A 17,472-nucleotide genomic window follows, 5' to 3' on the forward strand; every position below is an offset into this window, starting at 1 on the left:
AAACGCGTCACTATAATAACATAACCATCACCCCCTAACAGAATGATTAGCACATGTGCAGTGACAAGCCTCTGTTTCAGTTCCTGGAAGCTCTGCTCGCAATCCTCATCCCCTTCAAACCTGACATTCTTTCTGGTTAGCCACATAAGAGGTACTAATAAAGCTGAAAGTCCCTTAACAAACCGACGGTAATAACCCACCATCCCAAGAAATTCCTAATTTCCTGAACGTTCTTCAACCTTTCCCAATTCAACACTGTCTTAATCTTGTTGGGATCCACTGAAATATCATCCCCTGAAATAACATGCCCAAAAAATGACACTTCCTCTAGCCAAAACTCACTTTTACTAAACTTGGCATACAACCTCTTTTACCTAAGTATCTGAAGTACCAACTGTAAATGCGTCTCATGCTCCTCAAAACTCCTAGAGTAGACTAATATATCATCAATAAAAACTACAATGAACTGGTCTAAATACTGGTGAAAGACTTATTCATCAAGTCCATGAACACAACATGAGCATTCATCAGACCAAATGAAATAATGAGGAATTCATAATGCCCATACTTGGTCTTGAAGGCTGTCTTCGGGATGTCTTCTCCTTTTACTTTCACATGATGATAGCCTGATCTGATGTTAATCTTGGAATAGACTTGCGTACCCTGAAGTTGGTCAAATGAACTATTTAGGGTAAAGGATACCTATTCTTGATTGTCACCTTATTAATTTCCTTGTAATCTTTACACATCCTCAGAGACCCAACTTTTCTCTTTAGAAATAACACTAGAGCTCCCCACGGTGATACACTGGGCCGAATAAAACCCTTATCCAGCAAGTCTTGCAACTAATCTTTTAGCTCTCCTAACTCTTCTGGAGCCATTCTGTAAGGAGCTTTAGAAATCGGTGCCGTCCCTGAAAGTAAATCAAGAGAGAAATCTACCTCGCGATTAGGAGGAAAACCAAGTAGTTCATCTGGGAAGACATTTGAAAACTCCTTCACCACTGGCTTATTAATGAGCTTTAATTCATTTCCTGTCATTTCCTTTACAAAGGCTACAAACCCCTGACACCCATCTAGGAGTAACCTCTTTGCCTGTATAGATGATACTAATTGAGGTGGGGATTGCACATGCGACCCTATGAACTTGAATTCTGGTCATCCTGGAGGTCTGAATATCACTTCTTTCAAACGACAGTCTATACTGGCATAGTTAGCTACCAACCAGTCCATGCCAAATATTACATCGAACCTATGCATGTCCAACACTATCAAGTCAGTTGGCAAGGCTTTCCCCTGAATATCAACTGAACAACCTCGGAGCACTCTACTATATCTAACTACAGACCCTGTCGGTATAGTTACTAACAGTTCAGTGTCTAACAACTGTGTTTCTGCCCCACAAAATCTAATGCACCCTATAGACACAAATGAGAGTGTGACAATTGAATCAAACAATACAATAACTTTAAATGAAAGCATACTAATCATACTTGTCACCATATCGTCAGTTGTCTTAGTATCACCCGGCGTCAGTGCGTAAACTCTCTTCGGAGCCGTGTTCCTCTGTTGACCTCCATGGGACACCTGATAACCTCCCCGAGCAGGTATAGAAGCGGGAGTAGCTCGAGTCTAAGCATAACAGTCTCTCATCATATGCCCTAGCTCCCCGCATCGATAGCAAACACCTCGCCCAACACGACACTCCCCCAAGTGTTTCTTTCCACAAATCCGACAGGCTGGGTATGATTGTGTACCTTGAATCCCATGTCTCCCTAACTCTTTCTTTCGATCCTTATAGTAGCCACCCTTCTTCAACGAACCCTGACTGGATCCCTACTAGAAACCTGAAGGTGTGGATCTCTTTTTTTGTCCTTGTTCCTCAACATGCATCCGCTCTCTAACTTCTGCCACAACTGCTCTATCTACCAGCTCGGCAAAGTCCTGTAGTTTCAGTATTGCCATGAGCTTATATAATTCTCGCCTCAGGCCTTTTTCAAACTATCTTGCCTTCTTCATCTCATTTGGGATGATATACGAGGCGAAGCGAGACAATTCAATGAACCTCGTCACGTACTGCTGCACTATCTGTTGTCCCTGCTTCAGATTCAGGAACTCCTCCACCTTACTTCTCTAGACGAGGCCGAAAAGTATCTATAAAAAATATTTCTTTGAATCGGTCCCATGTCATTTCTATAGGCACTGACCTCTGCTGCTCAAAGAGTTTCATTGTCATCCACCATCTCTTGGCCTCTCTTGTCAGTTTATACATGGCAAACAGAACCCTCTGTTTCTTAGCGACCGCAGGATTGGTTCCTCTTGAGAAAGCTAGAGGATTCATCTTTATAAACTTCTCAATCGTACATTCGTGGCCTGCAGACGGACCTCCCTGCTCCCTGGAGCTTCTAGCAATTTAAGTCATGACTTGCTGAGCCACGTTGCGTAATACTGCGTTTGAGTCGCCACTAGCTACACCCTATGGCCCAACACCCTCACTACCGCTTGCATGTGCGCTACCACCTCCAAGGTCCATCCTGAAAGACAATAAACTTAGCTTTAGGACCCTATCACCATAACATATACAACACATTTCATCTAACTAGTATATAATATCCTTAATTAGTTTATCCTCCCTAATCTAAATTCAAGGTTCAATCCTGCAACCTAAACACCCAACCTAACAATAGTTTGCTATGACTTTCTTGAAATCGTCACCCTAGGAAAGACACATAAACCATCACGGAAGTCCTGCATCTAGACTACAAAACAAAACTTCAAATTCCTTCATACTACACTCTGGTATTGTTTCCATTGCATTCTAAAGTCTACAAAACCTAGCAACCTAGGCTCTGATACCAAACTGTAACGACCTACCCATTTTACCCCCACTAATTTTTTTTTCCACATAAATAACACTCTTAATAATAACCTTGATACCAATATAGCAAAATCAGCCCGAACCCGTGGGTGCTAGGGATATACCTATTGTAATAACTCGAAAAAATAAATAAATAAATAATTAAAATTATTAATCAATTAATTAATTATACATTATTAAATTAACAAGAAAAATGAATAGTATGATAAGGGAAAAAAAACATATTGAAATACTATATATATAGTTTATTTGATGCTTCTTCAGGAAGCAATTCAAAATCCAATTTCAAATTGGATTCTTCACTTCCTACTTCTCTCTACATTTGTCTCTCAGCCTCTCTCACTCCTCGTCATCTCCTCCATCCTCCTCCTCTCTCTCATCAATTTTCTTGGCGGATATTTGGCTGATCGGAAAATGGAAGGTACCATTAGATTCCTAACTCTGCCACCGACATTTCTACTAGAGCGGATATATCGTGGGAGTGGCGTAGGCACCACTCATGGGGAAATGTATATTTCCTCTAAATCCTTAATTTCTCCTTAGATCATTAGTCAAATCGATGATTAGGCACCACCATGGGATCCTAATCGTGATCGTAGTTATTTTGGTTGGAGTAAATTTTCAGTTGGGGTCTTCTCCAAAGCGAGAGTGGGATTTGGGAAATTAGGTGAATTTGTTATATTTGAGGGTATAATTATATATTGGGAATTTATGGGCCTAGGAAATGTAAAAATAGTATTTTATTTAGGATTGATTTAATGGAATTAGGATTTTTGATTCAGGGTCCAGGTGAGCGTTGCAGGTATTTTTCGAGATCTCTGTTGGCGTAGTTCAAGAAATTAGGTAAGGGGAAAAATATATATTAAACTAGAATTTTTATGAATTTAATGGAAAATGAATTTTGTTATATATACGTGTATATGTTTCGGTGTGGATTTAAAATGCCAATATTTAAATTATGTTTTTTTGAGTTTAAGGTTGTTTATTAGATACGTATATGTGAAAATGAACTGATGAAAATGGAAAATATTTTCAGGATAATTATGTAAGAAATGAAAGGTATTTTTAGTATAAAAATGTTAAATGTTGGTTGACTTATTTTACAGGCAATGTATGAATTTTGTTGCTAAATTGTGTGGCAAGAGTAGATGTAAGTTCTGTACAAATGTACGTTATATGTATAAGATGCAGACTAAGTAAGTAATGCATTGAGAATAAAATATGAAGTGAACTATGTTGCTTGTGTATGTTAATGCAACCATGTAAATGTATGACAACTAAAAGCCATGTTAGTAGATTCTAGTACATTTGTATGTGGACTAACTGATGACAGTTAAAAGGAGCTGTGTTAGCAGATTCTAGCGCATTTCTATGTGGACAAACTAATGATGGCTAAAGAGCGGCTGTAGTACGAATGAATGAAATGAAAATGGAATGAAATGACAATGGAACGAAATGTGAAATGTAAACGATGTAAATGGGAAAAAGTCACTTAAAGTGAAATGCAATGCAATATTTAAGTTATGAACATGAACTAATGTGAATGATTGAATAATGACAGAAAGAATAATGTATTATGATATTAGAAGTATCTATGCTCGTAGAACATGTTACGATTGGGCAGGGCGTACTCTTCGCCTGAGGGCTTGCTGAGTAAGGTGAGTGCACTAGTAACTTCAGATGTGGTAGTAGCTGCATAATGTACTAGGGCAGAGGGAACCTACTTGTGTGGGCTGGTAGATTTCCCTATCCTTTGGGCCTTCGCTAGTAAACTTTTGTTTGAACTATATGAGTACGAGGTTAATCTAATATTTGAGGGCTTACTGAGTAAGGTGAGTGCCCTAGTATGCTTCAATAATGACCTTCGGGTTGCCTAAGTAACAAAGCAGAGGGGTGCTACTTGTATAGGTGGGTAATCATCCCCATCCTTAGGTAATTTTGTGGGTTAAACCTTTGCATGTGTTTGATTAGGTTTAGGAAATGATTTTAGTGTTTATGGAAGTGTTTTGAAAATGTTATTAATATGTTATATATAAACTCATGTTAGCCACACACTGCTTTAATATATTGTTTCTTTCTTTACTGAGATGTGTCTCACCCAAATATGAATTTATCTTTTTCAGGATTTCCTCGAGATCGAGTTTAGAGAGCTCGAGGTTTTATAGCATTTTTGGGAGATATAAGAAAAAAGAGTATAAGCTTTTTAATGACATTTTTGGGAATGTAAATATTTTATGTTTTATGTCTTATATTTTAAGGTTGATAAGAAAGGAATGGTTGTGAATACTGGATGTTTTTGGGGATATGTATATATGTTGAATATAGGTGGATGATTAATTTATTATGGTATGTAGATAAATTTATAAAACTCTAGTATTATATTTGTTGGAAGATTATAATTATGTTTTCCGTTGCGTACATGATATTAGAATGTAGATTATCAGGTAAATGAATGGATTAGTAGCACTCTGGGCCCACATAGAGGGTTGGGGCATTACACCTATCATACATAGCGAACACCTAAGCAGCGGAAAATATAAATTGCATACATACCATTCAATAGTTATAATACCAGAATGCTAATAATCTGTAAAATATATATGTATATCCCAAAAGGTCAAAAGGATAAAACTAGGATCATAATCCAAAAACCATCTAACCCTAGCTCAACAACTCACCCTCCCACTGGGATAGTACGAACTGCCACTACTGACGTGGAGTTCGGTCCGCCTGTTTAACTGGATTCCCTGAAATATTTTGTAAGCTGGGGTGAGACACCTCTTAATAAGGAGAAATAAACTAATATCAGTTGTATGGTGGTGTGAGTATATTTGTGCTATAATAGATAAACAATACATAACACATGTCTGGATAAAAACTGGTGATATAATACTGGTTAAAATATACATAATCATGATTATGTTAAATCATACTATATGTCAGGTATGATAAAATCATCTCCTATAACTGATAGTACTGAAATATTACCCAGGATGGATAGTTAGTTGATGTCATGTGTTACCCCCTATGACGGGGTTGTGCAGCCTATAGGCGGGACATGACAATGGCTGGCCCACTACTGTCAAGTCAAATGTGTCTGTAAGTACGATGGGCCCACCCTACCTTGGTTTGGACTGCCAGAGGTATGTCTACAACACTACATTGAAGCCACATCGACTATCCATCTCCCACACTCTCTACTGGCAAGTGTGGTAACACTAGTCAGAACTGAACTATATAGCTACGGTACCGAGCCCTGAATATTGATCTAAACTAAACCATCTGGGTTCTGATAACATATAGTTTGTTTACATATTCTTTTCTAACATGAAACTAGATTGATAGTATTTTCTAAATTCTGACATATCATACATAATCACGCCCTTGCAGCGAATAACATACGTAATTATGGCCTTACGCCGAATAACATACATAATTACAGCCTTGCGCCGGCTATCAATCACGATCTTGTGCCAAACATATTATAACATACTAAACTAAAATTTGTACTGTTTATCATAAAATCCTAAAACCATAATTTCCTGTATTATTTATGGTTTTCCTGAAAAACTGTTGTAAACATGCTTTTATTGAAAATCTGCCATAACATAATATTCGTTAAATGATACTCATGCCACATAATTTTAAATAATATTATACTAAATACTTAAGTTGAAAATATTTCTATTTAAATATTTTTAAAACTGTTTTTCCTATTCAACAGTAGTATTCCCAAATATTCTGGTGTAACATACATAATTACTGTAAATACATGCTGTTTTAAAACAATAAATTTCCACAAAAATAAACTGACTTAATTTATCCTCTTACCTGGCTACTGAGAATCCCACAAAATTAACTAAATTTGCACCTATGGTGTTCCCAACTCAACACCCTGAAATTCACATTTTTCCCTGGTAAAACGTCACTATTAATTCATCTATTACACTTCCTAAGTCCAGAAATACCAAATACCTTATAAATCTTAAAATAATTAACTTACCAAAATTTTGGAATGGCTCCCAAGTTAGCCTAACCAACGATCCACTCCTGCAGAAATGAAGAGAAACTTCCCAGGAGTAGCATGGCTGCTTCGGTTCGTCGATCTGGTGAAGAATCGAGCCAGAAAGTTAGAGAGAAGGTGAGGAGGGCGAAATTCTAGAGAGAGGAATTCCACATGTAGAATTTCTCGCCAAATACTCGGGTTCAGCATATTTATAAAATACAGAATCATCGACGAGTCACGTCATCTCGTTGACGAGCACAAGAAGGAGGTTCGTCGACGAGCACTTATTCATTGTCGACAAATTTCAGGCCCTAAAACACCCATCTCGGTTATTCCTCATCAACGAGACACGTGTCCACATCGACGTTCCCACTAAGCTGCTTCATCGATGAATGTGAACTATTGTGAACCCTTTTTAAAATTTCCTTTTCTCCCTCTTGTTTTATTATTTAATTACTATAATTCTTTGGGTCTCTACATGGACACCTTATACTATAGGCCAATCCTAACTTAAGTGACCTCCAAAACTTAAACAAGAGTTGTCAAATATTTTCCCAGTACAATTGGTTTATTTGCAAAATAACTCTTAACTAAAACCCTATCATCGATTTCCAATTCAACTTCTAAAACACAAGGGAATTGTGAACCTCCATAACCTCCATAATAATTGCTTCATTTTGAAACAATGGATTCGGGGATATAGGAATAAAATAAACTTTCCAAGACTAAACTATGCTAAGCTTTCCTTATACTGCATCGCCACAATAAAGATTTTAGAAATCCCTGGCACGAAAACATAACTGTAAGGCAAAGAAACATTCCTGCATACACTAATACAAGATCAATATCCAACAACTTTGATTCTCAATTACCATCCCTTGAAACTAATGTACGCAAACCTTCATAGACCTATACTTAGAAGATAAGGAAACTAAATTAAGCAAACCAATTAAACAAAAATATCAATTTCCTAAATAATTTAGAATCTTGCTTCTTAAGAATTAGTATCATAAAATTCTAAAGATTTGCTCCCAATGAAGTCACCATAAATAAATAACCAAAAATATACCATAAATATTTGTAAGTTAAAATAATCTCTTGGTAACAAACTGCATTATTTCTCCACTATCATAAAGAATTCAACCTCAAATTGTAAAAATGCAAAAGATGAAGAATGAAGACCACAAATAACTTGAAGGAGACCACAACTATTTTTCTTCTTCAACTAAATCAACATGTTGTGGATTGAACCCCAAATGCAGTGGTGCAACAATTTCAATATCAATTTCCTCAACCACCTTTCTCACTGATTGACCTCTTTTTGAATGAACCCAAAAGGAAGGCTTCTCTTCTAACTAACAGTGTTTCAGCCTAAAGAACGATGCTCATTCAGAACCATAGAATTTATACATTGGCTCCCACCATTCACTACATCTAAACAACTGGATAGGACCTCCTTCCATCCTTGGGACGACTGCTTGCAAATTGAACCACAACTACACTCATCTACTCCAAACCCACAATCGCTAGCAACTTTTGCAAGAACCTTTACTATTCATTTGTAAACCCAACTCTATAAGCTTACAATTCTAATTTTATTTTGTCCCCATCCAAGTCTTTATCTCGCTAAATTTTTTCAATGAGTACTTTTCTTAAATTTTCAAAAGCGAAGACGAATATTCCCAAATCCATCTAACCACCAAATAAGGGAATCTAACTCCATTAGTTGCAAATTTGTGTTTTCTCCTCTAAGCAATCAAAACAACCCATCTAAACTTTTCCACTTGCAAATTGAAGGGTTCTCTTTCAATTTGACACTATTTTGTGGAAGTTTCGCTTCCATACTATATTTGTGTGCTCGTTTATTTGAATTCTAATTCCATACATTAAGGAACTTTAATGGTTTCCAACCAAATTTTCCTTAGCTTATCAACTTAATATACTAGATTATCTTATTAAACAGATGTAAGAATTGTAACTTCCGAATCTGAGATAAATGGCCCGACTAATCATGGGACAAGTCTTAAGACACCTTATGCATCGTAGTCTTTTTTACATGTTGATATTCCCTTGGGTGTAGCATACATTTCTATGGGCTAGTAATGTGATTTCTTATTGCAGGATCTTCTCACACTCACCCGAATTAATTATTTCAATATCCTTTTGTGTGTGGCCCCATTTAATTTAAATTTAACCCATTATTGTTGCCTCATTTTCTTTAACCAATTTAAAAAAAAAAAAAATCCTCACTCCTTGAAATTCTAAATTCATTGGATGCTTGACTCATGGGTTGTAGAAATATCTTGTATTCCTCTTTTGCTCAAACAAAATCTACATTTACTTCCGTGATATTTTTTTTTGCAGTATGGAATTGAATTTTGACCTTATACTCTCCTTAGAAAGTGACCCAAAGACCCATGACTGACTTATGGAAATATGAAAAGATTGAATATAGCTTTTCGTAAACCCAAAGAAACACGAGAGAGAATAACATACACCAAAGAACTATAACTTTTCATAAAACCTTAGGATAAGTAGTATCCCCAAGAACTTTACTACTAAAGAACCCCTGGGATTTCCAAGCATCTAAATCTGAGGGTAACCACTAACATTCTTTCGATTGCTCTCATATCCATGCACAATAAATCATAAGGAAACCATAAAGAATTAGGAGTACACTCGAATGTGCAAAGAAGCACACATACCAAAGATGCACAAAATTCTATTTCAAATATTCCAATATTGCAAATGGTAGTTCATTCCTTACAGTGACTATTTACACAAGACAAGATCATAGTGCAGCATTTCGGGAGAAAAACGTCAATGGTTTGCTGTGACTTTTCTAAAATTACTGGCTATTCCAGAAAAATTCATAGAAAACCCTCGATGAATTTATGCTTTCAGCTACGAGTCAAAACTTCAAAATTCCAATTGCTTGTTGTATTTTACTCTGCTACACATCCTATACCTAATTGCTTTTACCACACCTAGCCTGCCCATTCCTATCCTCATCCTACTTCATACCTATGCTCTAGTAATAATCATCCCTAGAGTCTACAAAATCTGTATCCTAAGCTTTGATACCAATTGTAGCGACCTGAAAAATTTCTCTTAAATTTCTCTAATACCACCTGTAATAACTTGAATATTTCATATTATAATAATGACTGAGAAAGACAGCGGAAGTCCTAAAATGCTAATTACCAAAGGAATAAACTATCCCAATATCACATTAAAGATCTTAACTTATGAAATAATGGATATCACAATAAAGCTCTAAACTTGTCACAACACAAATAAAATAATTACAATTCTAAACAAGACCTACTATCCCAATCACGCTTCCGCTATGCTACTCTGATTACTTGATCCTCGTGGCATCTGAAAAGTATTAGATAATCATGGGGTGAAAAACCTCTCAGTAAGATGGAATAGATTATTATCAGTGTATGGCTAACATGAGTTTCAGTGAAATTAAGCACAATAATTAATTTACTTTATCTGACAAGTATGGCATTTACAAAATATAACTCACACCTATATAGTTGAAAATACCCATTTTCCTTCACATTATAGTTCAGCTCAATAAATAATACCAGTTACATAAATTCACATATATGCGTAGAAGAACCACCTTTTTGGACTAACAACATCATCATCATATATAAACCCCCATGATCGGGTGTGCGGTCTGAAGACTGGACTTAGTCTTGGCTGGCCTACCACAGAGTTAAGTCAAAATTCCTTGTCTATAGTACGATTTGCCTACCGTAGCTTGGTCCGGACTCCAGGGGTGGTCTACAACACTTCGCAGGCAAAATCGATTTCCATTACCAGCACTTCGCAGTATAGTTTGGTTGCACTGATTTATCTTGTTTGTAGCTATAGTACCGTGCTCTCATTGCGACTAGTCCTTAGGGTTCTTAAACCATATAATGCAATTTATAAAATAAAAACAATAATATGATCTCATTTTCATAGATCTGTATAAAATATGACATGTTCACAATTCTATCTAAAATCTGTCATATCGTTTTTCTATATAATACTGTCATTTCATAACTTGGCATAAAGTCGTTTGAACTCGATATAAAGCCGACTGAACTATCATTTCATACTAAACTCGAAATAAAGCTGGCTGAACTATCATTTCATAATGAACTCGGTATAAAGCCGACTGAACTATCATTTCATAATTATATAAAAACCATCATATTTAATCATACAAAAATAAATGTTCTCATGCCACACGATTTGACTAATAAATCATACTACAATAAACTGCGTGGGGAAAATATATATTTTACTAAAAATTAGGGTATGATTAATTTCACCGATTTAATTTAATTCCATTATATTCCAAGAAAACCCGATATACTCAAATCCCTGCAGTTTAAATTAATTCCTAATTATTCCCAAAAATATGATTTAATCAAATCACTACAGTTCAATTTAATTCCAAAATATTCCCAAAAATCTGATTTAATCAAATCTGCAACTTAATTTAACTCAGCCATATTTTTAAAATAAAATCTAAACATAGATATAATTAATTTCACATACTCAATTTAAATCAGATATATTTTAATTAACATGAATCTAATTAAATTCACATACTCAAATTTAATTAGAAGTATTTTTAAAATAAACCTAACATAATCTATTCCCCGTACCTTATTTTGGAATTGGTGTATTCCCAAGAGGGGGGGGTGAATTGGGTATTTAAAATTTTCTTCTTAGGTCAATTCAAATTCCAATGGTAGTATTACATTAGCCTAAGGTCTTTCTAAACAATCATAAACTTAATCAAGAATTAAACGCAACATTCAAGTGCTGAAATTTAAATTACAGAAATTAAAAAGAGACACAAGAAATGTTATCGGGGTTCAGCCAATACTGCTTATGTCCCCGCCTTAAGCTCACAAGCAAGAGGATTCTACTAAGGCTCACTTAACGGATGGAGCGGCACCTACAACACCTTAACAGGATGGTGCACCTAACTTTTCTAATCGGGTCAAAGCTAATCCGAGACTATTCACAGGGCTAGTCTTCCTTTTCCAACCATATGTCGGAAAATACAACAGATAATCAAATATTTTTGTCGTACAACTAGAATGCTTCTATACTAAGCAAATATGTAGCACTATGCTCAATCAATTTATGCATTGACATATGATATGATATTAATTTCAAGTGATATTTTGTTAACCAATGTGTTAATTCTCAACAATATGTATGTCAATGTGTGTATGTGAGAATAAGACTTTTGATTTCAAGATAATGTGCTTGTAATGTGGATAATCAGAAAGTCTCTATAACCCTTAAAGAAATATCACAATAATATTTTTCAAATATGAAGCACAAGAGATAACAAGGTTAAGCTTGCTAAAAATGTTTTTGTCAAAGCACAAAGCAAACTTATGAATCTTACAATGAGGATGCAAGATCTTAAGTCAAGTAAAAGTTTTTCCCAATACAATATTTATGAGTGAAATATTATGGGAAAAATCTTAAGCAACTCTCCAAGAAATCAATACACAATCAAATAAAACGAGGGACAGTTAAAGCTTGTAAGGTGAATATGAAACACTAATCTCTCTCAAAATAAAAGGCCATATGAGTATGTAGAAGAGATTTTGGCAATAAGTATGAAAAATATGAAAGTAGGAAAGATTTTGCCTAATAAAGTTTTCAGAGATTTTTAACTAATCTAAAACCCTAATCCTCTCTTAATTTTGCAAATGAGGAGGTATTTATAGAGTTGAGAAGAAGTATAGCCGTTAGGGACACGCTGGGTATTTTGGAAAAAGATTAAGTGAGTTTAATTAAAAATAACCCAGTTTAATCTTGGTAAAAATTGAGCAACCCGAGAGGTTCGGTCGATAATTTTTAAGGTTCGATCGACCATGTTACTCAGTTCGGTCGACTATGGTGTTTTTGAATAGAAAAGTTGGTTGACCAGACTTGAGGTGATTGTTGAACCTCCGAGGTTTGTTCGACTAGGCTAAGTTTGGTTGATCAAATTTGGATATTTGGTTGATCGAGCCATTTTTCAACTTCAAGTTCTGTCGACCAGGGCCTTGGGATTTTCCTACGTGCCAGTTCGGTTGACCATGCCGTTGATGTTCATTTTAAGCTTGGTCAACCAAATAGTCAAACCTTTGACCCTGAGGAGGCTCAGTCGATCGAAGATCTATGTGTGTTCTAGTTTGGTCGATCGAACACACAAATATTGTGCATTTTAGTCCTAATTTCATTTGAAGTCACCCCTATTCACATGTTTATTATTTATAAGATATATGAGGGCTTTTTCATGCAATATTTTTGGACCTATGGTCAGTCTAAGGTCTTTGAGCTTATCTGTCCTATCGTGCATGCAATGCATTTTTACAAACCATTAATATTAAAATATTAGAGGTCTGAATAAAACTTAATTGAATTACAACAAATAAATATTTTGGGACTTTATCTTCTTCAACTCCATGTGCACCATATGAAACTTCCAATTGATTCGGCACACAAACTCATCAAATATTACATACCAAAGTATTTGTCATAATCAAAACGGAATATGACCTATAAGATCAACACCTTAGCCGTGGAGTGGTGCCTACGACGTCCAAATGACGAATCCACTCCAGTTAAAGTGTTGAGGGGCGAAGTTAGGACCCAAATATGATATTCATTTTTCGATTTGGCCAAGAAATAGCTGAGAAATTGAAGAGAGAGAGAGAGAGAGAGAGAGAGAGAGAGAGAGAGAGAGAGAGAGAGAGAGAGAGAGAGAGAGAGAGAGTACGGCCACATTGGGGTTTTGAAATTGAAATGAATCCCAGAAGTCTTAGGAAGCTCATGAGACTTCCAATTTGTATATATCATTATTATATTATATTAAGATTATATATATATATATATATTCCAATAAGTTTTTATTATCATTATAATACTATTCATTTTATTTGTTTAATTAATTAATTAATTATACTTCAATTTTTTTTAGGATTACACTTACAAGCATATTATTTTTGGGGTCATTACATTCTTGGTTTTCCAAGAAAAAGAATTCAATTGCTCTGTCCATAATCGAGGCTGAATATATTACGACTAGAGTTGTTGTGCTCAAACGCTTTATATGAAAACTAATGGACTATAGATTGTACTATGACACTGTTCCCATAAAATACGATAATACTAGTGCAATTAACATATCTAAGAATCTCATTTCACACCCATGAACTAAGCATATTGAGATTAGGCTTCATTTTATTCGTAACAATGTGTAAAAGGTGGACGTAGAACTTGAGTTTGTGTGCACTGATGAACAATGGGCCGATATATTCATGAAACCTCTTCCGGAGGATAGATTTATACAGATTTGATGTGAATTAGGCTTACTGCACACTAGGGAGGTTGCCTAGATACACTCGAGAGATTATTTGATGAATTAGGCCTATCCATGGAAATGAGTAGAGTGCATAACTGAGGGGGAGCAACTTATTTTGAAAATTCTACGGCTCCAAAAATTATACATTCTCACATTATTATCTTGTGTTAATACTTATATGCTCTATCTATAATGCTTTGAATGATCAAATATTAATGGATGATTATTATCTAGTATTTGGACGATCATTGATAATGCTGAATTGATAAATATACTGGAGTGCATGCTATTTGAATGGAATGCCATCTACAAGGCTATTACAGAATTTGTGTATGCATACTGGTAGTTGATTAGGGTTTGCATGTTGTGTTAAAATGAGTATATATAGACATACATGGTGCCTAGGTAACTGATGTCATAATGCTAGCCATACTGTCTTGTATACAAACTTTTTTTATTTTATTTTAAAAATAGTCTTTAAGAACAACTTCTCAAACTAAGGACTCTTTAAATACTTATATGTTTTTTTATCTTAAGCCCTTTGTTGATGACAAAAGGGGGAGAAGTAAAGAAAAATTGGGAACTGGGGTGAAAAAAGTAAAAATATTTGGGTGAGAAAACTTAAAGGAGAAATATCTAAGCTTAACTATCAAACTTAAATGCACATTGTTTAGTAATGTCTTCTTTCTTGGATATGCTTGAACTATACATAGAATTTTTAATTATGCATATTCTTAAGGGGAACCTTTTCAGGCTAAACCCACTTTTGCTCTTGTATTTGTAATCATAAAAAAGGGGGATATTGTTGACTTTATGAGTTCTATCTCATTTTGATTATGGCAAATCCAAAGTATCTCACTTGTGCTTCTGGTGTTTGAACAGAAATTTCTTTTAGAAGGGACAAAGAGTCGAGGTACAAATAGAAACCATGAGGAACTGAAAACTCACACCACTTGGCTTGCTGCATGGCAAAGTGAAGAGTAACGAATGGAGAATTTAATTTCATTTGTAATTGCATTAAGTTTGTTTTGTAAAATGTATTTCTTGTATGATGTGGTTTGATGCTCAACAAGGACCGTAGAATGACCTTAGGATCCAATACTTTTTTATGGAAAACCCTTCACTTAAAGTGTCATACTCATAAACATAGGGCTGAAGTGTTTTTAAGGTCAATTGAGGGCTTAAACTCAAATTCTTAAGTTGCCCAGTTGACCAGCCTCAAAGGCCCAGTCGACTGGCCAGACCTCTCGGCCAGAACCTTATTTTATATAAAGCCCCTGTTGACCGGACCTCATAGCCTAGTTGACCAGTGTGACCATTTGGCCAATTACAAAAGCCCCAATAGACGAGCCTAATGATCTAGCAGACCGGATCTTGAGCCTCAGTCGACCGAACCTCAGGGATTTGAAAATCACCTTAGCCCAGTTGACCAGAGCCACTGCCAGTCGAACGAATCTCTAGGGTTGGGCAATTTTTTATGCTGAAAATGGTCAAAAGATTTAAAATTAATATTATTTTAATGCCCCGACGATCACTTAACGGCTATAATTTTAAAAACTCAATAAATAGCCCACTTAGAGCTCATTTAACAACTTTTGACTATCTTGCATACTCAAACATTTTGGGCTTACTTTCACTTATTCTTTCAAAAACATCAAGCATACTCACTCTCTTATACTTTTGATTTCAAAAATATTTTTAGAGAGTTGATCTAATGTTTCTCCCACAACTTATTTTCTTGATAAATATTCTTGATCTATAGCTTGTGAATCTTTGAGCATTCCCTTGCAAGATTCGAAAGATCATCTTGTCTTTTATTGTGAAAATTTATTTTGAGCTAAACCCTACAATCTCTTACACTTACCTTTTGTAAAATAGTTTTTGGAGATATCACTAGGGGGTTTTAAGATCTTTGAAAGCTTTTATTACATACTTCATCTTTAACATCAAAGATCATCTTTGTATTCTTCTCTTATATTATTTCAAATATATACTTTTGAGAGAGAAACTTTAAAAACTCTATTGAGCTTAAATCCTATCATAGAAGAGTGCATTGATTTTATATTGTACACACTAGCTTATTTGAGAAGCACCTTGCTGTACACAAAATTATTTTTCATATCTTGTATCCCTACAGTTCGGGTAGTGAACCGTGTTCCAAGTGTGGGGTATCACCTGAGGAGGAGGGCTCCATCATGTAAGGAGTGTTTGTAAATGGGGACTCCACTCTATAAGGAGATATTGTAAATGGCTTTGCTCCTCCTGGTTAAGTGAGCTGGATAGTGAATCCTCAAGTGGGTTGGTTTGAGGCGAGGATGTAGGCAGGGTTTGCCAAACCTCATAAAAAATATTGTGTTTGCGCTTCTCTTTCCTATACTATTTATTTTCTGCACGTGTATGCAATATTTAATCTATTGTGCATGATTTAAATATTTTTCTATCTTAATATCTGTGAAATTTACGGTTGCATAGAAAGACCCTAGGTTGTGTAATACTGCTTGTGGTTTGTAAAATTAGGAGATAAACGACCTAGATTTCTAAAACCTCCAATTCACCCCCCTCTTGGGAATACACCAAAAATCATAGCCTTGGTGAACATTGTCATGAGTTGATTCATTAGTTCCTAAAGAGCCTTTATAATGACCCAGAAATTTAAAATAATTAGAAAATATAATAAATGGAATGGATTAATGGATAATAAGGGAAAAGGAAGGATTTTTAGAAGGAACAGCAGGCCTCGTCAACGAATGTCCTGTTCTCGTCGATGAGTGTCCTTCTAAAGCTCGTCGATGAATCTAGTTCCTCGTCGATGAAGGAATCCCAAGAGAGTATATTTTGAAACTCTGAATTTCATCGACGAAGGTATCTTCTCGTCGACAAATTTTTTATAGTGCCTGGTCAATGAATCCACGTGTCTCATCGACGAAGCCCTGCCTATAAATAGAGAGTTCTTCATTTTTCAGTGAGAAACTCGGGAACCCTCACTCTCTTTCTTTAAAATACGAACCTCCAGCCTTCTCTCTTCGATTTTGGGCCAGTTTTGACCTGGTTTGACAATCCAAAACCGCCACGAGATTCGTAGGATCGTTCTCTGCAAGGCTGTAGAAGTTGATCGTTGGTTTGAGAGGTTTCGGAAACATCCCAAAATCAGGGTAAGTGATTTATTTTGGGATTTACTTAATGAATAATGTTGTATGGAGCTTAGGAA

This window comes from Malania oleifera, chromosome 2 (assembly GCF_029873635.1).
Source record: "Malania oleifera isolate guangnan ecotype guangnan chromosome 2, ASM2987363v1, whole genome shotgun sequence".
NCBI classification, from domain to species: domain Eukaryota; kingdom Viridiplantae; phylum Streptophyta; class Magnoliopsida; order Santalales; family Ximeniaceae; genus Malania; species Malania oleifera.